The sequence below is a fragment of the Phascolarctos cinereus genome, unplaced genomic scaffold (assembly GCF_003287225.1).
Source record: "Phascolarctos cinereus isolate Bilbo 61053 unplaced genomic scaffold, phaCin_HiC Scaffold_726;HRSCAF=1367, whole genome shotgun sequence".
In the NCBI taxonomy this organism is placed as follows: Eukaryota; Metazoa; Chordata; class Mammalia; order Diprotodontia; family Phascolarctidae; genus Phascolarctos; species Phascolarctos cinereus.
In genome coordinates, this window is record NW_027556098.1 from 417,194,544 (window position 1) to 417,217,098 (window position 22,555).

General features: G+C 41.8%; 1 long non-coding RNA gene across 1 annotated transcript; it reads left to right on the plus strand.

Moving 5' to 3' along the window:
• The first annotated feature begins 699 nt into the window (after positions 1-699).
• Positions 700-22,282, plus strand: LOC110220128 (uncharacterized). Its single transcript, XR_002327792.2, has 4 exons — positions 700-1,098; positions 20,297-20,442; positions 21,658-21,721; positions 21,863-22,282. It is a non-coding gene; the product is annotated as an uncharacterized LOC110220128 (long non-coding RNA).
• Positions 22,283-22,555: the final 273 nt, after the last annotated feature.

Genomic DNA, 22,555 nt, shown 5'->3' on the forward strand with positions numbered 1-22,555 from the left:
GAAAAAGGAAGTTTCTTAGTTGAATAGGTTGTAAATACAGTGAGACGAGAAATAACAAATTGTCCATTGAAATTATGATCCCAGGATGTCTGTTTCTCCCCTACCTAGCATAAGTCCGTAGGATATCAAGATAAAAAAAAAAGTCCCACTATTCAAGGTAATGTCTGGTCCTAGGCATCCTGTCCTTAGTGATCACAAACAGGAAGAATGCTCTTGGTCAGCCTTATGGGTCCTATGGTTGCTGACACAGGAAGAGGCATTTTTAGTTCACTCAGAAAAGATTAATTCAGGTGCTGAGGCTTATCGGTGCTCAGTTGATCTTAAATGATTATCAATTCCTCCTTTTGGTCAAAAGTAAGCCGAAGGCGCTGCCTGTAAACCAAGGAAGGTATGAAAAAAACTTGTTCTTCAGGGAATGAGAAGGGTAGTTCTAGTAATCAGTCCTTTTGTTGACCAAGCAGATGCACTAATCTCTGTCTGGACTGAGCCCTGAAGAAAAAGGGGAAACAACCACGGGCAGCATTATTGTATTTACCACGCTGGTGGAACATCCGTGGCTCAAAGTCAACCCTAGTGGGACCTCTAGTAGGATAAGAGCAAGAATAGCCAGCACTCTAGCGGCAGAAAGGAGGAGGGATCTGAGTAAGCTGCCCACCTCTGGGGAAAAGGAGCTAAGCCTACAACACTGGGCGGCTGCAGCTTGTTCCCTTATCTGGGTGGCTTGAGAGCCAGACACATTTATGCTGTCCTGTATCTATTGGGATTTGTTAACATAAAAACAGCATTCCTCCTGGAGGAAGACACAGATACTCCGGGGATGCAAAGAGTGCATCAGGCGCCTTTCGGTTTTGCAACACCATTCCAGCGAGGGAGCAAAGTTCACTCTGCAAATCTCCCACCACTTTAGTCATTCATGTCAGCCATCTGTCCGGATACATCCCTGCAAACCTCATTTGCAGTCATAAGCCCCCCTACTCCCGCCGCTGTAGCTGCCAAGATGCTGCTTTCCACGATGAGGGGTAGGCAGGACGCGGATCGCACTTCGGAAGCCGAGAGGAGAGCCGTATTCAGTAACAGCCAGATCTGGAAGTGTTCTAGGTATTGGGGTAGTGCCTGGAATATACCGGAGGTCTGGCACAGCCCGGACCACGGTGCATAGCCCTGTCCACGGGGGAGCAAGGGTTTGATAAAAGGGACATGCCACACAGGAAGAACATTCCCAGGGACGCTGGTAGAGTAAGGGAAGATATAAGGGAACCTGAGAAATGGTGGACAGTAACCTGGCTCCTTTATAAGTATAGTAGCCCTGCCTGGGCTGGGGGACTGTTGTACGGGAGCTAGGACTGAGAAGTAGACCCACGGAAGGGTCCAGGCGAGGGTTGTTGGTCATCCGATTGGAGGTGGGGCCATATCCTTTTTCTACCCACAAATATCCCCGATAGTGATCCCAGTAAATTGTTTCACTTCCTGTTTAATCGGGCCAGAGTTAGACAGGACCCGGGAGAGAAAGTGGCATTGATAAGAAATCGCTACCGCGGGGATCAGTACCAACTCCGGCAGGCTATCCTGCGCAGTAAGAGTCAGAGTCACATTGGATCGTAGTGGTCCCCAGGATCCTAGGAGAGGGCAGAGATGTAGGGATGGAATTCGACTCCTATCTTGTAGTTGAGGATAGCCACTAGGGCGAATCCACATTGTGTAATTACACAGTTGGCCTGGGTCCAGGTTCCTCGCAGGAGTTCCAGAGGAGTGATTAGATAAGTAGCAGAAAGCAGCGGGAGGGGCTGTGGAGGCAGAAAAGGGCCCGCAGAGTTATCCAAATCTAAGCGGGTTCCTGTCTTTCCCAACCTTTTCCTAAAGTACGGGGCACTGAAGAGATGGTCGAATTCTTTGTCAGACTGAGCCTGGTCCGCCTTGAGAATCACATACAGTTTTTCAGAGCTTCCTTTTTCGGAGAATCTTAGACCCTCAGTGGAGTGAACCCGGCGATTAACTCAATTGACCCCCAGTGAGAGGCAGAGATAGGTTGTACTGAAGTGCGTCCTAGAGGGTCAATGCACAACCCGCAGTTGGACAAGTGAAATAGCCCGACTACCTCCTGGCCCAGCTTCTGCATGGGGTGGGTGCGGAGATGGGAGAAGGGGTCACTCTTCCCCTGTGGTTGGACATCCCCAGAGATGGGCAGCCACTGCAAGACGATTGCAAACAAACAGAAGGAGCAGGCTGCGAGGGGGGTCAAGGTGGGGAGAGTGAGAAGCCTAATGCCAGTATAGAGCAACTAAGTAAGCTAAAACTACCAAAATCCATGTGTAACCGGGCTTGGGTATGTAAGGGGCTCAGGCGGGGAGGGAGCTTTACTCCGTGCAGACCGGGTCCAGACTCTTGGAAAAGCTGTCTACAGCTGATGTCCTCTTTTTCGGAACCGGAGGGCAAGGTCTCCTATTGGCTCAGATGTCCGCTGGGAGTGGGAGCAATCTTTGATTGTGACAGATGAATCTATTCCTTGGAGTTTGGCAGCGTAGAGGTCTGAGCAGTACCTGAAAGGGTCCCTTGCGCCGTGGTTCTAAGGAGTTGTGCTTCCAATATTCCCAGTCCCCCGGACAGATAAGAGTGTTGGCCTCAGGCGATGGACCTAAGTCGTGAGACTGAGAGACAAGGTCTTGAACTAGATGAATTTGCTGAGTAAGTTTAATACAATATTCTTTTTTTATTATTATTTAATTAATTTATTTTGATTTATCAACAATCACTTCCATAAGCTTTTGAGTTTAAAATTTTTCTCCCCCTCCCCAAGATGGCGAGCAATCTGATATAGGCTATACATATACATCCTATTAAACCTATTTTTTTTTGTTTTCTTTCTTTTTTTTTTTTAATTAGGCAGTTGGAGTTAAATGACTTGCCCAGGATCGGTCTGAGGCCAGATTTGAACTCAGGTCCTCTTGACTTCAGGGCTGGTGCTCTACCCACTGCTCCAGCTAGCTGCCCCAAATTAAATATATTTTCACATTAGTGATGTTGTAAGGAAGAATTAGAACCAATAGGGGGAAACACACAAAAGAGGAAACAAAACAAAATAGAAGAAGAAAAAAACAGCAAATAGTATGCTTCAATCTGCATTCCAACTCCATAGTTCTTTCTTTGGATGTGGATAGCATTTTCCATCATGAGACCTTTGGAGATGTCTTAGATCCTTGCTTTACCGAGAAGGGCTAAGTCTATCAACGTTAGTCATGGCACAACGTGGCTGTTACTGTTAACACAACATTCTTGAAGACAATGAGAAGTGAGTGGGGAGAGACCAGCTGGGGTGAGGGTCATTGGTCTTCCAGTGACAATCTCATGGGGGGGGAGTTTAGTCTTGCCCCCAGGCTGGGACTGGAGAGCAAGGTGGGCAGTGGGTGGCACCTTGACCCATGGTACTTGGAAATCCAAGGTTAATTTTCCAAGCAGTCCTTGGGAGTGGCCAGCAGTTTTGATAATAGGGGAGTAGTAGACATTCCCCAAAAGCATATCTGCTGTCTGTGTAGATGTTAATCTTCAGCCCCCTTCCCAGTTCACAGGCCCCTGACACTGATTCAAGTGTTGTGCAGAGGAGGGAGGGGGCCGACTCCAATACTCAGTTACCCTGATGATGCGGTAACCTGCTACCACTTGTCCCTAGGGGTCTCTCTGGCAGGAAGGGTCTGTGAAAACTGTGAGGTCGGCATCTCTTGGAGTCAGCAGGCTGTCCAGGATTGTGATGCAGTCACTGTCGGTGGGGTTGGACTCATGATCACTCACAAGCTGATCTGTCTCAAGGCTAGGGATAGTCTCTAAAAACTCAGCAGGATTTAGTACATTTAGTCTTTTGTTTTGTTTTGGCTAGGCAATGGGGTTAAGTGACTTGCCCAGAGTCACACAGCTAGTGAGTGTTACGTGTCTGAGGCCGAATTTGAACTCAGGTCCTCCTGAATCCAGGGCCGGTGCTCTATCCACTGCGCCACCTAGCTGCCACCTAGCTGCCCCCTATATTTAGTCTTTTGATGGTGACCTTCAAGGAAAAGGAGGGAGGGGGGAGATGAGGAATAGGGCGGAGGGAGGAGAGGAGGAGCTATGGCTGGAAGGGAAGGACAGGCTAGGGTGCAGGGAATTAGCCAGTGCTGGAGAAAGCTGCTGAAGCAGCTTTGTGAGCCTTAAGGGAAGTCTCTGCCTCTCATTCTTACTCTATCAATCCAGCAAACCAATGAAGAAAACATTTCCCCTCCTGGCTAGATGTTTTGCTGGCCTCTAAACTTAATTTGGTTTTAACATAAAGCAACTTTGACCTGTCAAAAGAGCCGCATCGTGGCCAATGTAATTTGGGGCTATCTTTAGTTAACTGACACCAGCGCTGCCAGTACTTGTGATCATCAGATTGGTAATGGCTTGACATAGAAGAGATGGCCATCTTGGTTGGATTTATAATTTTAGTTTCTGATTGACCCATAGCCAATTTCTCTAGACTGATCCCTACCAGAGGGGATCCAAGTGATGCAGAAAGATTGAACCTCAACTTGATCCCCCACCCCAGAGCTAGCTTAAAGGAAAGTTTTCAGACTTCGACTGTGGAAGCTGGGAACAGGGGAACTTACCCTACCCTGTCAAAGTCAGGACTCCAGGAAAAAACGGATCCTGAGGCGCCTAAGCCACTAGCTTTGCTGGGGTCAGGTGGTGTTTCCTCCTACTCCTTCAGTTCCATCTGAAGTCACCGGCACCACACTGTCCACCTGAAAGTTTGGTTAAAGGGGGCAAATGAGCCAGGTGATATACAATTATATTGTTTATTCCTTTAAGCTAGAGAATCACGTATACATGGGAGCCAGATCATAACTCTGACTCAGATTAAGCAGAATGAGGAAAGCTTTTATACAGTTAGAGCGAACTGACTCAGGATGTCTGTGTCTCTGTGAAAATGTAGTCTCCATATGTTTTAACAATAGTATGAAAAAGGAAGCTTCTTAGTTGGACAGGTTGTAAATACAGTAAGACAAGAGATACAACGAAGTGTCCATTGAAATTATGATCCTGATAGAGTGCTTGGGTGCCTGTGCTTGGACTCCAATTTCTCTCTGGCCTCAGAAACACTATCCTTGACAGTTACCCTCCAGCCCAAAGACCCTATCTCTGGCAATGACTTATGAGTAGGCCCAGTGAGGCAAACTATCTCTCCCTATTACAAGAACAAGCTGACCACTGTAGAATTTCCCTTGTATGAACAGGACTATCTTCTATCAACAGAACTATCAAGTACTGATGCCCACAGTTACATATACAATCCAGAGGTCAAGCTATAGATGTCAACTCCCAAAACTTTCTTGTTTCAGACCTAACAGACCAAAAATATACACTTTAGGAACCCTCTTCTCCCACCCCCACCCCCAATTCCAGTAGTGAATGACATAGTTATGTGTTATCACCTAATTACCATATTTGGCACATAATCCACTACTTTTCCTATATAAACTTTAGCATCATTCCTGTTAAGTTGCAGTTTCCCTAAGGAGGTCTGCCCGCCACGGCAGAATTCCTTAAGGACTTCTGCCCACTGTATGCATGACAATAAATCTTTGCCACCTTGACTAAAAGAATGCTTGAGTCTGTGAATTCATTCCAGATGACCCTGTCCTATACTCTGGTCCTTGATGGGTTGAAATCTCTCAGACCTCAACATTTATGGCACCCAACGTGGGGCCTGTCTGAAGTCTTGGGATTCCCTCTTCCCTCACCCTGTAGTTGGGTCATCCCCCAAGCCCAGAGGAAAGGCTTCTTGGGACTCTGGGTGGAGCCTGCAACAGGTTGTGGTAGAATTCCCTCTTGACCAGGGATGCCTAGTTTTGGGAACACATGCATATTTTCTCCCTGTCCAGGACACTGGCTGAGAAGAGTGACTACAGGTGCTTATTGGTTTTCCGTTCTATCTACAAGCTTATAGGCAAAAAGGATAGGCCAATCTCTCTTTACATCTTGAGATTTGCCCCCAGGTTATCTTTTACAAAACTGGAAAAAGCTTGGTCTCCAAGACCTTAAAAAGGAACATTTTTGCCTGGTCTCTATATGATCTGGAGAACCACGAAAAAATTGTCTGCTTTGTGCAGGGGATTTCTGACAAGTTTCCAAGCTTTTGGATTCTCCCTGTCATCTGCATCATTGTCTGTATCTGTTCTGTTTGTGTTGGTGTGGTGTGAATGAGCGTGTGTGTAATCTGACACCCTTTGCAGCCAGCAAGAGTAGCATCTAAGGGCTGCAGCTGGACTTTGGAATGCCACTTTCTTTCCATTCCCCTCTCCCTCCCTGATTGTGGCAGCCTCAGAGGAGCGGGTAGACAGGAGAGGGAAAGAGAGAAAAATACTTTACTACTTAGGTCATATGATTGGTAAAAGCAAGTTGAGAAAGGTGAGAGAAGTGTCAAATCAGAATTAGAAAGAAATAAGATATGTGCAGTTTTAAAGGGACTTTAATCAAAGTTGACCAGAGGGCTAAGTAGGTAGAAGGAAAAGAAAGAAAGTTTAAGCATGTAGGAATGAGAGAAAGAAAGGCACACTATTTGCATGAACTGTGTGAACAGAGGATTTAAGAGTAAAATGTTTGGAAACTTTTGGAAAACTTGGAAAAAATTTCTCTCTTTCTCTCTGCATTCTAACTGGCCAAGTTTTGAATGTAGATGGAGAGATGAGAAAGAAAGAAAGAAAGAAAGAAAGAAAGAAAGAAAGAAAGAAAGAAAGAAAGAAAGAAAGAAAGAAAGAAAGAGAAAGAACAAAAGAAAGAAAGAAAGAAAGAAAGAACAAAAGAAAGAAAGAAAGAAAGAAAGAAAAAAAGAAAGAAAGAAAGGGAGGAATCTTTTCCCCTCAGATCAGAGAGGCAGGTTGACTAGCTCTACCTTTCCTGCTTCACATAAAAAAGTTTTTTGTGTGCTGGGACATAATCAAAAAGTAATTGAATTCTTTACGTCATGTTTTAAGTGAAATGTGTCACTTCTAATATGATGCTTGAGATAAGTCAGAGTTTATTATACTGTTTGGCACTAAGGCAAATTGGAAAAAATGTATGAATCTGAAATTTGTTAACTGGGTGACATTAAGCAAGTTACCTTAATTTACCTCACATGATTGTAAGGTGCCTAACACAATGCATGGCAGAGGGCAAACATTAAAAATGTTAACTATTATTATTAGTTCCTTAATTAGATGTGACCAGTATACAATGCCAATGGTGATGAGAGGCCCAATTTTCTATGTAATGAAATTTGGAAATACATCCAACCGAACTGGAGTCACCTGATTGGTAATGTGTGTGTTTCAAGTTTTAAACACATAATATTGTTTTAAATTGGTAAACTTTTATATCAGTTATGTGAAGCAACTTTTCATAATTTGACTATTATTAAAATATGAACTGAAAGAAACTAAAGGATGGTGGAAAAATTGTGTTAAAACTAGTTATGTTACTTTATCAGCCCTGCTAACCCTGTCTTATAATGTTTTATAACTGCCATGTGGAAAACTGGGTTATTTCTACCTTTGCCTCTAGTTAAAGAGGAGGTTACAGCTAAAACAGTTTGACTACTACTTGTGAAAGTTGTAAGATTGTTAACTAAGTTATTTGGAGCTATTGTTTTAATGCTAAGACCTAAAACTGTTAATTGGTTACTGTGTGGAAAGGAGGGGATTGGGTGAAAGCCTTATCCAAATTGACTGTGCTCATTCAGAACAGTCCTCCTTGAAGTATGGGGTTAGCAGGCAGGGGCATGAGGATCATCCCCTCCCTGGAGTGCACGTCAATTCTCCTTTTGTAAATTTGCTAAGGTCCCTGGAAACCATCTGCCCGGACAAGGTCATCAGCCCTGGGAAAAGAACTTGTTTGGGTTATGGAGTTCCTAAACAATGAACTTGGCTTGCTGAGAATTTGCAAGTATATTTAAGTGATTTTGAATGATTGGCTTTTACACCAAGACAAGTTTAAATTTGAGAATGAAAGATGTTAAATGGAATCTCTTATGTACATGAGTCCTATTAAATATTGCTTATTGCAGCTCCACAAGAGTAATTAACTGTGATTTGTGAAACTTGCTGTTTGAGGTAAAAGGCTCTTGGGACTGTAACTAATTTTTGTTTTGAGTTTGAATTTAGGTATAGTTGTCTACACTAAATCAGTATCTGAGAGAAATGCCACAAGCTACTCAGAGGGAATGTGATCCTGTACTGTTAAACAGGTGGAAGTCTGCATCTGGGAGAAAGCTGAGAGGACAATCTTAGCCTCAATCTAGGATGGATCATCCTGGCTCAGTTTCTCCATTGTGTTTCTTTGAGAAGGAATTTTTCCCACCTGACTATTCGTGAGTCTGCCTATGATGTGAAATTGATACTGCATGGTTGAAGAACTATGACTCTGATTTGAATTCAAACACAGCTAAGGATGTTCTATCCTGTCCTTTTATAGCAGATTTCTATGATCAGAGCAAGTGGTCAGTAAAAGACATGAGCACAATGTAAGTTTGTGAGATTTTGCTGTTTTGATCTGAATTTGTAGTCATTCCATGGCCTAAGCAAGAGTAAAATTAGTGTTTGAACTTATAATATGTTGAAGATTCAATTTCTGAAGTATCTTTTTCAGAGTGAATATAATTAGAGAAGGATAAACAAGCTTGTGAACAGGGACCTCTTTTGCTTAAAGCAATAACTCTTAAGCTGTCTTATCGTTTGGTTGAAATATAAAGGAATGTCGAATAGTTTGAGTAATGGGTTTGAAAGATTTGGAAAGGTAAACAAAGATTTGATTGAAAATATGGAAGGTAGATAAGAGGGTTTGGGGACAAATAGGGAACATCCAAGTCCCTCCTGTTGTTCATGGATGCTTGCTCTGGGTACTTTTGTGCCAGTTTCAGATGGTTTAAGTATGTTGAGAGGGTGTGACGAAATTTGACAGTATTTTAAGAAGAAAGGCTCAACCAAATTTCAGATAGCTCTGCCGGAAGAACAGCTCAGACTTACCCACTTTTGGTCATTTTCCTTCTACTCCTTTTTGGCTCTTGTCTGCTAAATCTCCTTGTCTCTAGGCTCAGTGACCTCCACTTCCAGATGACTGCTCAGGCCTGGTACTAGCCTCTGTTCAAGACCACCACCCATGACCCTTAGACCTGGTGTCAGCCAAGTTCCAGATACTGGCTAAAGAACCAACCTTGGAATGGAGGGACCCCATGAGCTCTACATCTATTCTCAGCAGAAAGCAGTTTCAGAAGCTGAGACCTTCTGGGTACCATCTGTTTAAGGGAGGAATGATGGGGTGCTTGGGTGCTTGTACTTGGACCCCAGTTTCTCCCTAGCCTCAGAAACACTATCCCTGACAGTTTCCCTCCAGCCCAAGGACCCTATGTCCGGCAATAACTCATGAGTGGGCCCAGTGAGGCAAGCTATCTCTCCCTCTTACAAGAACAAACTGCCTCTGTAGAATTTCCCTTGTATGAGCAGGACTATCTTCTATCAACAGAACTACCAAGTACTGATGCCCACAGTTACATATGCAATCCAGAGGTCAAGCTATAGACGTCAACTCCCGAAAGCTATCTTGTTTCAGACATAATAGATCAAAAATATATCCTTTAGGAACCCTCTTCTCCCCCCACCAACCACCCCTGTTTCCAGTAGTGAATGATGTAGTTGTATATTATCACCTAATTACCATACTTGGCACATAATCCACTACTTTTCCTGCATAAGCTTTAGCATCATTCCTGTTAAGTTGCAGTTTCCCTAAGGAGGTCTGCCCGCCACGGCAGAATTCTTTAAGGACCTCTGCCTGCTGTATAGTGACAATAAATCTTTGCCACCTTGACTCAAAGGGTGCTTGACTTTGTGAATTCATTCCAGATGACCCCGTCCTATACTCTGGTCTTTGCAGGGTCAAAATCTTTCAGATCTCAACAATCCCAGGATACCCGTGTTTCCCCTACCTAGCATAAGTCCGTAGGATATCAAGATCAAAAGAAAAAGTCCCACTATTCAAAGCAATGTCTGGTCCAGGCATCCTGTCCTTAGTGATCACAATCAGGAAGAATGCTCTTGGTCAGCCTTATGGGTCCTATGGTTGCTGATACGGGAAGGGGCATTTTTAGTTCACTCAGAAAAGATTAATTCAGGTTTTGGGCTGTATTGGGGCTCAATTGATCTTAAATGATTATCACTGGGCAAGTGTTTTCAAATTATGTACTTGCACGTGCTTGGGTAAGTGGCAGGATTTAATCAAGTCTGACCCCTGACAATTCTGGCCACGGTGAAGCTCCTTAGATCACAGCAAAATTAAGTTTTTGTGGTTTACTCTTGATTCTGCTGGCTCCAAGATTGAGTGTCCTGACTGGGATGCCTCTTCCCAATGTCTCCTTGAAACAATCAGGTGGGAATCTGAATCTAAACTGTCCTCCCTTCAAGGGAATATCCTACAATTGAGATCAGGAAAAAAGGAAGGTTAAGAATAGGGTCTATGTCTTCCAGAGGAAGTCTCCAAATTAAAGGAGAAAAACAAACTGAAAGTCAAGTGTAAACCAAGGCAGACATTCTCTTCAGGGAATTTGGATCTGTCTTTCCTCCAAAGGGGGACGGTATCCAGAGAAAGCCAAGGCCAGTTTTCCAGATCTTTTCCCTTAAGGCAAGAAAACGAGGAAGATAATGCCTGTTGTGAACTAGCTTGAGCTCCCCATCACTGGCCAGTCAGGAAAAAGGCACTTTGGTCCATTTTGAGTTAACATACCATAATCCTTTGCATGCACTGAGGGAACCCCAAGAATTATTTGTTGTGTCAGCATCCATAAGACCAGATGATGCTGACTGGGGGCATTCTCCTGTTTATCACTGATAAGGACCAGGTACCTTAAACCAGACATTATCTTGATCAATGGCGCTTCCCTTGTTTTATGAATACTATCCTGTTATGACATTCCCATCTTCATGGCTGACAGATACAGAAACTATAATTTTGGCTGATGTAGGCATCTTGAGTCAGGAAGGGAAGAGGGGATGCTTCCTTGCTCTATGGCTATATAGTCTTCTTCAACTGGCCTTTCCTTGAGCTCATTTCCAGCGAACTCCCATGCATCCATATGCATGTCTGTCCGCTTTGAGAGAAATAAACATGTGCATACAGCCTAATTCTATTTGTCTTTCTTCAAATTAACTCTGTAAGGTTGACACTGTGAAGTTAAAGATTTTTTATTAAGCGGGGAAGTAAAACGTGTGCATGGGAACAGCCAGCCTTGCTAAGTAATGGATATGGAGGATATATATGCTTTTTAAACAAAGAAAAGTGGGGGGATGGGGAGAAAAGGTGGGAATTGGACAGGTCTTGGAAGGGGATGAGGCATGGAGCCTCATTCCCAAGGGCAGGAGGAGTGAGGAATTCCAGGTGTCCGAGTTGTGGTCTTTAGAAGACATCCCTGGTGATAAGCAGGCCTGGCAGTTCAAGGTTTGAGCACAAACCAGAAGGTAAGGGGATGTCTCCAAAAACCGCGAAACAGGATGTGTCCTAGAGCCCCACAACCAACAGTTAGGTGAGTCTCTGAAGATAAGGATGTCTCTTGAAGGTCCATAGACCACCAAATGGCCCAGGGTCTGCTTCAAAGCTAGTATGAGCTTAATTGACTCCAGAGTTGCTAATTTTCCAAATGTCTAGCTGCGTTTAGTCTCGGTCACCACAAAGGATTGTTGGTATGTTAAGCCATTCTGTATCTTAGCTAATACAGTCAGTCCTCATTGGTTAGCTGGATAATTGGGGAGCTCAAGCACAAATTCACTTGTACACAGGTTTATATAGAGATTTAAAAGAACTTAAAGAGGCCCTGAAACAAGACCTCTACAAGACCTCTTCTGTCTTTAGACCAGACTCCCACTCTGGGTACCAAACTGCAAACCTACAGAGTCTTTCTAATACAAAAAGTCAAGCTATTGGAAGAAAAATTGTCTCAAGCTACAGTTAAGCTATGGTGCTACCAAGAGGTGCTCCCCTCCTCCTCTGACAAGAGGCTCCTAGTAAAAAGATCAATTGGTCTGACTCAAATTAATGGGGGTCTGAGGGTTAGAGGGTTTTTTTTTCATGGTATCTCCAGAGAGGATCACTCACATTGTATTGGCCTCTCGTCCTATTGAGATACTCATAGATACTGGTGCCTCAATGTCTGTCCTAAACTTCACTGCTTTCCCAGCCTCCTCCCTTGGAGTTCTAGAAAGGTTTCAATAGTGGGGAATCACTAACAGCTTACATTAAGAAAGTAAGTTCCACCTAAATTTATTGAGCTGCATTAAAGCCTTGGCTATACAGGCTTTCTCAAGCTTCACATTCTAAGAACAGAGGGTAAGGGTGGTCCCAGTCATCCTGACCCAACCCTTCAGACCCTCCACCCATCCATCAACTTACTGCTTTGTTGTTGAAAGGCTTTCCCATAGCTCATAAAACTCGAGCCCTCCTGGCTCGAAGTGGATGGAAATAGTAAGTGCTTCTCTTTTGGCCAGCAACCCTAATGGTCTTCCCCTCCCAGTTCTTTCTTTCTTTCTTTTTTTTTTATTAAAGGGGCCTTCCCTTGACTCACTTCTTAAAGAGGCTGATTCACTGAATGGGCATTGCTTCACTCAAAGTGAGAACTTGAAAAGACCTTAGCTTAAAAGGGCCAACATCTCCCATTGCATCGTGGGCCATCTCCAGTAGTCCTTATCAATATCTGGCTACTGGACACAGATGGCTCTGGAGAAGAAAGTGAGACTAGTGATCTCGCACAGCCCTCCCTCAATCAAACAGAAGTCAATTGTGAGTCACATCATCACCTCCCTGGTGTCAAGGTCCTCTTTGAGGATGAAGGACAAACCACCACCACACATACAAAACTCCAGAATTTGGTTGCTGAAGAAATGAGATCATGCCTTGACAAAGTTTACAGTATAGTAATCATTTATAAGATGATTTGTGATTATATGAAAATTGTGAAATTATACTAGGAATAATCCATTGAAATGAAGAGGCAAAGCCCTTTCCCTAGTATATTTACATTCTTGAGTAGCTCTGGGGAGGAGGAGAAATAATGGGGCAGAAGTACTTCACAGCCTTAATTTAATCTTTGTTAATTACTTGTCTCTATATGATAATTTAAAATACTAAAGCCTTGGTCCAGGAAAGGTGAAAGCTGAATGGTTTCTAGGTAGAATCAAAACCTAGGCATCTGAGGAAACCTGACCTTGCCAGGGTTGACAATATCAGGTTGCATTGGAAGCCTGCTGGGCTTGGAGACTGGAAAGGTAGCATGGAATACTGGATAGAGAAGTGATCTCAAAGCCAGGAACATGTGAGTTCAAGTCTCTTCTCTGAGATACTCCCCTTGGCATAATGACTGTGTGACCCTGGGCAAATCACTTGGCCTCTCAGTGCTGATAGCAAGAAAACTTCAGAAAAATCTGAAAACTGGAGGCTTCTTCAGCAGGCTCGGGAAACTCTTATATGGCTTAGCATCGGTGCTGTTTTATGGTTTTTCTCAATACCTCTATTAAGCAGCTTCTTAATCTAAAGTTGGATGAACACATAGCTAAATTTCTAGGGACAAAATCTGGATTGGGAGCAATAAGGGATTTTGGTGCAAGTCTGAATCTAGGTGAAGAAGCTTTTGGTCTCCTATTCTTTAATACACATGAAAGACTGCCACATGCTTTATCTTTTTATGCATTCCTGTTCTTTTCATGATGCTGAGAGTGACTATTGCTGTTGCCCTGGGTAACCTCACTGATTCTACCCATGTGCAGTCCATGAATAATAAAGGGAAATGTGCAGTTGTACTGACGTCTAGAATAGCCTACAAATCTGTTAGTCCTGAAATAAATCAAACTCGTAAGTGGAGGAAAAAGGCACATTTAATCGAGATAAAAAAGGGTTGCAACCCTGGGTCACTCATATATCTGAGTACCTGGATTTCTCCCAAGAAAACTTTATACTTTCAGGAGGAAAAAGTGTGTGTGTGGGGGGGAGAGGTGGAGGTTATATGAGGAGTGAGTCCTGGTCATGAGGCTCTGCCACTCCCCAGCCCTAGGACACTGTGCCTAGCAGTTATTCATGCATGGGCCCCAGCATGACCCTTATCTCTATCCCTGGTGTAGCTACAGAAAGCTGGGTGAGAGAGTGCTGGGCTGCTCAGGACCCAGCCCTCACCTCATGTCTCTGGAAGCCTTCCAATTCCTTGGTAAGTTCCTGTCTTGTGAGAAAGCTTTCCTTTGTTGCAGAGCATTCTCTCATCAAGACAGAGAGAGAAGGGTGCTTTGCCCAGCCCAAGGAGTTTTGTCCTTGGCTGACCCAAGGACTCTTCCTCCTGCCAGACTCCCAAGATCCATACCTCTGTCATCTCTCTCCCTGTCTGGTATACTACCTGTACTTTCCCATCCATAGCTCCCAAAGATACCTGGACCTTTAGATTAGGTAATCAGTATCCTTGGCATTCCTTTCCCATGCCCTTTTCCATATAAACCCTAGCTCCATCCTCAATCTCTTGCAGGTTCCTTAAGAATCCTTGCCTGCTGAAAATATACCAATAAATCTTTGCCACCTTGACTTAAAGGATGCTTGAGTCTGTGAATTCATTCCAGATGACCCTGTCCTGCACTCCAGTCTTTGAGGGGTCTCAACCTCTCAGACTGCAACACTAGGAAATACATATATAGTTTTACTGATTTGAATTCACAGCTGTTATCATTAGGCAACTTAAAGTGTGCTTTTATATGCTACAAGCCATTACTGTTAAAATGTTTCATTCTAAGATTCTAGGTGAAGGATTGGTTTTTGGCTTAAGCAAAAAAGGTTCTAAGGATTAGATTGGGGCTAACAGGGTATAGCCTCTTGTTTCTCAGGCAGAAGTCTTTGAAAGTTTCCTTATAAAGCACCCTGAAAAGGTGGGTGAGCATGGTTACCAGATGATTATCATATTTCACTGCAGAAAACTCTTAGGGCATGTGGTACAGTGGGTAGGGACTGAATCTTTTCCTTCTATAATTTCTAGTTCTCAATTGAAATTAAATCACCATAATTCAACCTGAGCATTGGACTAGATCTTGAATAAAATATTGACTCCCTTCTCAGTTGTCAATCTGCTACAAAAGGCCAGCATTCAGCATTATTTCCCAAACTTAATTACTTCAAACTGTTAGTAAGGTTGGTAAGATCTTAGCATTCTACTTTTCATAGATAAGGACATTTTAAGGGGTCCCTGCTATACCAACTTCACAAAAAAAATTATTACTATCTTCTGTATTTCTAAAGAGTTTATTTTATTTTAAACATACTTACATCAGTTTTTTAATAGTTCAATCTATAATCAAAAGAAGAGTTCACTTTTCTAAGCCATATTTCTAATCACATTTATGTTAGGCATTATTTTCCTAGTTAACAAATGGGTAAGCTAAGATAACTTGGCTTAAGACCTCACAGCTAACAAGTTTCCTGATCCATCCATTTTCCAATTTGCCTTAATGCCAAACAACATAATAAATTTTAAGAGAGACACAAGTCACTTAAAATGAGCCCAGAATAGATTCAATGACACTTGGTTTTATTTTCCAAATGGTATCATACAAAATCTCAGTTTATAATTTCAATTATTTAGTATTATATTTTACACAGGGGCCATTTATTCCAAGCATTTGATATTGTGGGGTTCACTATTTCCAGCCAATCATACTGCCAAAGAGTTTAAAAGTGGCCATAATCTACCCCAATTATCACACTTAAGAATACACCATAATTTAGTTCAAAGCTGGGTTCTGCAATCTCAGAAAGAACCTATTGCTTATCAGTTTTCTCCTAGCCCTCTATAACTTCCTCTATTGGCTTTCAAATCAATCGGCAATTTCTTAAACCTTTTCAACATGCTTGAATCTTTTTTTTTTCATTTTTATATCTCTCTTTGGTTTGAAAACCCACTGCTTTTTTATCTACCACATTCTTCCTTCAAACAGTTCCTGTTTCTCTCTTTCCAAATCTCCAAAACCGTTTATTCAGACTACACAACTTTCCTTTGCTTGCTCAAATCCTACATTTTCAACCATATCCCAGACTATATTCATTCCACTGAATATTTCCTTCAAAATGTTGGCACATATCATTGTTAAACCCAATTACTTACTACAACTTTACTTTCTCAAGCTGTGTAGTTAATTTCACCCCCAGGTGATTGTCTTCATTAATTTACCTATCACAATTATACTCTGTTGCTTGCTTAGTTACAATTCAGGCATTCTCTACGAGCTCACAGAGCTCCAGACCTCTCTCATTTCCTTGAAAGGAGATAGAAACCTGCCCTGCCTATTCCCAGTCCCAGTATTTGAAGAAGTTCATGGGACAAATCATTTTTTAAATTCCATTAATATGTTTTTAGTAATTATAAAACTTTGAGGAGGCCTGTGGTGGCTTATGCTTCTTTTGGGTTGGTTTTTTTTTTTTTGGTGAAAGATTTTTTTATTTTGGGGTTTTTTAAAAAATTTATTTACTTTTAGTTTTCAACATTCACTTGCTCAAGATTTTGAGTTCCAAATTTTCTCCCCATTTCATTCCTCCCCCCACCCCAAGATGGCATACATTCTGTATACCCCTTCCCCTAATCTGCCCTCCCTTCTATCTCTCCCCCCTTCTCTTATCCCCTATCCCTTCTATTTTCCTGTAGGGCAGAATATATGTCAATACCTCATTTCCTGTATTTCTTATTTCCCAGTTGCATGTGAAAACAATTTTTTTTTAAAACACATGTTTTTAAAACTTTGGGTTACAAATTTTCTTCCTTCCTCTCTCCCCACCCACCCTCATTGAAAAGGCAAGCAAGTCAATACAGGTTATACATGTGTAGTCATGCAAAACACTTCCATAGCAGACATGTTGTGAAAAACTAAGTATATTTCCTTTCATCCTATCCTGTCCAGCATTTGTTCTATTCTTTCTTTTGACCCTGTCTCTCCTCAGAAGTGTTTGCTTCTGATTATCCCCTCCCCCAATCTGCCCTCCCCTCTATCATCCCCCTGCTCTCTTGTCCCCTTTCCCCCTTATTCTCCTGTAGGATAAGATAGATTTCCCAGTTGTGTATGTTATTCCCTCCTTAACCCAAATCTGATGAGAATAAGATTCATTCATTCTCTCTCACCTTCCCCCATTTCCCCTCCATTGTAAAAGCCTTTTCTTGTCTGTTTCATGTGAGATAATTTACTCCATTCTACCTTTCCCTTTCTCCTTCTCCCAGTATAATCCTCTCTCACCCCTTAATTTTATTTTCCAGATATCACCCCTTCATCTTCAACTCACCCTGTGCCATCTATCTATCTATCTATCTATCTATCTATCTATCTATCTATCTATCTATCTGTCTGTCTGTCTGTCTGTCTGTCTGTCTGGTCTGTCTATCTATCTATCTATCTATCTATCTATCTATCTATCTATCTATCTATCCATATAATTTTTTCTCTCCCACTACCCTAATACTGACAAAGGACTCATGAGTTACAAATATCATCTTTCCATGCAGGAATGTAAACAGTTCAACCTTAATAAGTCTCTTCTGATTTCTCTTTCCTGTTTACCTCTTCATGTTCACTTGAGTCTTGTATTTGAAAGTCAAATTTTCTATTCAGCTCTGGTCTTTTCATCTTGAAAGTCCCCTATTTCACTGAATGACCATTGTTCACCCTGAAGGATTATACTCAGTTTTGCTGGGTAGGTGATTCTTGGTTGTAATCCTATCTCCTTTGCCCTCGGAATATTATATTCATGCCCTGTGGTCCTTAATGTAGAAGCTGCTAAATCTTGTGTTATCCTGATTGTGTTTCCACATACTTGAATTGTTTCTTTCTGGCTGCTTGCAATATTTTCTCCTTGACCTGGGAACTCTGGAATTTGGCTACAATATTCCTAGGAGTTTTCCTTTGGGGATCTCTTTCAGGGGGAGATCAGTGGATTTTTTCAATTTCTATTTTGCCCTCTGGTTCTAAAATATCAGGGCAGTTTTCCTTGATAATTTCTTGAAAGATGATGTCTAGGCTCTTTTTGATCATGGCTTTCAGATAGTCCAATAATTTTTAAATTCTCTCTCCTGGATCTATTTTCCAGGTCAGTTGTTTTTCCAATGAGATATTTCACATTGTTTTCTAATTTTTCAATCTTTTGGATTTGTTCTACTGTGTCATGATTTCTCATAAAGTCACTAGCTTCCAATTGGTCCATTCTAATTTTTAAGGAAGTATTTTCTTCAGGACTTCCTTTTCCATTTGGCCAATTTTGCTTTTTAGGGCATTCTTCTCCTCATTGGCTTTTTGGACCTCTTTTGCCATTTGGGTTAGGCTGTTTTTTAAGGTATTTTTTCTTCAGTTTTTTTGGGTCTCCTTTAGCAAGCTGTTGACTTGTTTTTCATGATTTTCTTGCATCACTCTCATTTTTCATTTTCTCTACTTCTTCTACTTGCTTCTCAAAATCCTTTTTGAACTCTTCCAAGGCCTGGGACTGATTCATATTTTTCTTGGAGGCTTTGGACATAGGAGCTTTGACTTTGTTGTCTTCTTCTGGTTGTATGTTTTGATCTTCTTTGTCACCAAAGTAAGATTCTATGGTCTGAGTTTTTTGTGCTGTTTGCTAACATTCCCAGACAATTACTTAAGTTATAAACTCTTTGTTAAGGTAGGAATCTACTTCCAACGTGGAGAATGTACTGTCCCAAGCTTTGGGGGTTTTGTGCAGCTGTTTTCAGAGATACTTCTAGGGACCTGTAAATTTTCAGTTCTTCCAAGGTGCTATGATCAAGGGCAAGATGTTTACTCCTTTCCTGGCCCGTGCTCTGGTCTGTGAGTGACCACAGGCACTCTTTTCTGTCTTGAAACAGTGAGGAAGATTCTCTCTGCACCACCACTACAAGCTGCACCGCGCCAGTGCTCCTCCTCACCCCAGGACCACCACCCAGAACTGTGACCCAGATCCAAACACGGGCAAAGCAAGAGAATCTTGCACCAGCAGAGAGATCTCTGCAATCCCGCTCTGATCAGCCCCTTGATTCCCCCTGTGTGGGCCGGAAGCTTAAGAGGCAGCCACTGCCCAGGGCCAGGCTCGGGGACTGGAGCTGAGACTACCTTGCTTCTCTCTCTCACCATAGACACAGACTTTTCCCACTGACCTTCTCAGTTGTCTTTGGTGTTTGTGGATTGAGAAGTATGGAAACCGCCACAGCTGCCCGAAATTCAGTCCTCTGAGGCCTGCTCCAGGTTCACTGTGGCCTGCGCATCCATGCCAAACTATGCTCCTCTCCCAGCCCTGCACGGTATACTTTTGAATCCACCATCCAGGTTGTCTTGGGCTGGAAATTTGTTCCACTATGTCTTTTTGTGGGTTGTGCTGCTTTAGAATTTGTTTAGGGCCATTTTTTATAGGTATTTGGAGGGGTTTGGGGGAGAGCTTAAGCAAGTCACTGCTTTCACTCTGCCATCTTGGCTCCACCCCTCACTCCTTTTGAAGGAGCGGAAGAGGGTCTGGGTTCTCTCAGCCCTATTAATAGCTTATTGGGCTTGACTGCCCAATTAACAATTAAGATCTATTATGTCGTCTACAAAAATCAACTCAGTTCAATTTTCCAAATTAAATCGGACTTACTTTCTTCTCTTTTCTGCTTCTTACGCTTCACTTTTCAGAATCTGGAGAGAGTTACTCCTTTGTAATTCATAGGTTAATAGAGTTGTATTTTTCAATTCTTACCAACATTGCTTATTCAAATAGCCTTTACAATGCTAACATACATTTTAGATATATGTTGAAAGGAAAATTCTTCATTTGGGTTTTCACCCTGATTAATAAGGTAAAACTCAGGACAAAGAGAATTAAAAGGATTTTATTGTAAGTATGTGAGGGCAGCAACACATTGACTAGTTAGCTGATCATTGAAGTGCAGCAACAGTTTCGAGGTGGGGCCAGCTTTTATAGGTGATTTTATGACAATCCAAATAGGTCCACCTCAGCTGAAAAGGTTGGGCCCTTGCATCTCAGTTCTTCCTCAAGCAAGCAAGAGGGACAGTTCACAGTTAGGGGAATCCAACAAAGAGTAGGTAATACAAAAAGCTGCACACTTGGTGTCTTCTTATCTGCCAGAGACTTCCCCGACACTGATTGACAAGCAGACTGGGAACAATGGGATACTGAGTCAACCAAACCTTCAGCATCGAAATTATTGAAAATCTAATGTGATTGCATTTAAGGCCACATAGAGAAACCTTGATCAAAGGACAAAAAACTTATTTTGCAGTTTTAAACCCATTGCCCTGATGTCAGATATCCGGTGGGGAATAGTAGTAGAATCCTCAACGTTGGTGTGCTTTAAGGTGCCCAGTGTAAAAAGCAAGACTGTCTATGGAGCAGACTTCAGAGAAAGAGGCTTCTCTGGTCCTGCTGGTAAGATCTCTTACAGAGTGTCTTTCACAAACAAGTTAGAAATAGATGATCAAGGGGCAGCTAGGTGGCGCAGTGGATAGAGCTCTGGCCCTGAAGTCAGGAGGACCTGAGTTCAAATCCAGCCTCAGACACATAACACTTACTAGCTGTGTGACCCTGGGCAAGTCACTTAACCCCATTGCTTCATCAAAAAAAAAAAGAAATAGATGATCATTCCTTGATGGTCTCTTGTTCCTCAGCCTGTCATTGCAGATAACAGCTGCATAACAGAAAAGGGTATACAAAAAGGAGATACTTCAGTAAGCATTTATTAAGCATATGTGTGATCCACAGTCTATCTTAAAAGTTTTAGGTCCTGGAACTGTGGATAAGTACACAGGTAAAAGCAAAATGGTGCCCCCATCAAGAACTTTACATTTTGCTAGAGGGGAAAATGCATGCACATACAATACATGCAAAATTAGTACAAAGTCATTTGGCAGAGGGATCTGGAGGCAGAGTATGAACGATGAGAAAGCCCAAAAAGGCCTCTTGTAGGAGGTGGCACTTCCAGGAACTAGGGACCAAAAATGTCCTTGAGTAGCAAGGTTTTGTTGTTATTGTTGTTTTAGGATTAGAGGAGAAAGCACGAGTGTAAAGCAGTAGAGAGTAAAACTTTATTTCACCTCCTAATCATCTCTGTTGCCTTTTAGAGGCAATATTTTGTTGGGTTCTGTTAATTATAGTCTGAATCCTTTCCATTTCAGCTATGACAGCTATAAAAGCAAGGTATTAAAATAAACTGAACTTTGAACTGGTACTTTGAATCACTGCATCACAAAGCACTAAATTCAATGTATTCATTCTCACAAAAATATTATGATTAAGAGGGCAAAAGGTGTTTTTGCACTATTAGCAAGTTATTTTAAAATAATTTATTTTATACTTATCTCATTCTTTTAAAATTTATTTTTGTGTCTGCTTTATTATGTATATAATTATTAGAATAGAATTTATTTTATAAAGTGCATATGTTGGGGATGGATGCTCAAATTTTTAAAAAAATTTTTATTCATTTAAAATTTAAATACAAAATGAAAAAAGAAAAAAAAGAAACATTTCCAGAACATGAGAGGATTCAATATAAAACAATAAATTGCCATTTCATGAAAACTTATGTAAGAAATCTTAGACATTGTTTTCAAAGCAACTCAGCTTTTCTGTGCTTTCTTCTAGGTTTTCTTTTGTTCTGTGCTGTGCAGAAAATCCTCCCCTCCTCCTAGAGAAGGCAAATATACATGTATGTATGTATGTGTGTGTATGTGTGTGCATGTATATATTAAACACAAATATATGTGTGTATGATATAGAGGGAATTCTGATTTTTATAATAATCCATATGATATATGTAATGAATACACTAATAGATTCGATTTTGCAGAATTGCCTTTTCCAGCGTATGAGTAATACTCACAATGCGGCTTGAACCAATCAATCAAACCTTGACAAGGCTCACAATCACAGCATCCTTCTGCCTGAGGACCTGAATGAAGCCAATCAAAGACTGTAGAACCTGGTCCCATCACAGAACTCTGGCCCTTCCACCCGTTAAGTGAGACCCCCAAGCATTTGAGCAGCACTGCTGCCCCGGGACTCCAGAATTGTTCTATTATCATCTCTTTGTGGGTTTGTCGTGGGAAACCACTCTAGCCTCAGAAATGATTGTTTGTGATCCTGTTTGTGATCTGTATATATAATCTCTGTCTTCACTTCAACAAGGTGGAATTCTGATCAGGAGAATCTCCGATTTGCAAATCTGTTCCTCGTAATGAAACTAATTAATTAAACAGCTACCTGATTACTGGCACGTAGTCTCTGGCTTGCTATTTCATCACTCTCAGGTTAGAGACTGGCTCAGTAAAAAATCCTGTTAATAATATATGCACGTATATACACGTATCCATAAACATACATACATATATATATATATACACATATATGTATATATACTGTATAAATGTATATATATTATCAACCATTACTAAGTTCATTCTTAGAAAGACAAACAAAATTAGGCTGCATGTGAGTGTTTATTTCTCTCAAAGCTTGTGGAACATGCATATAGAGATATACA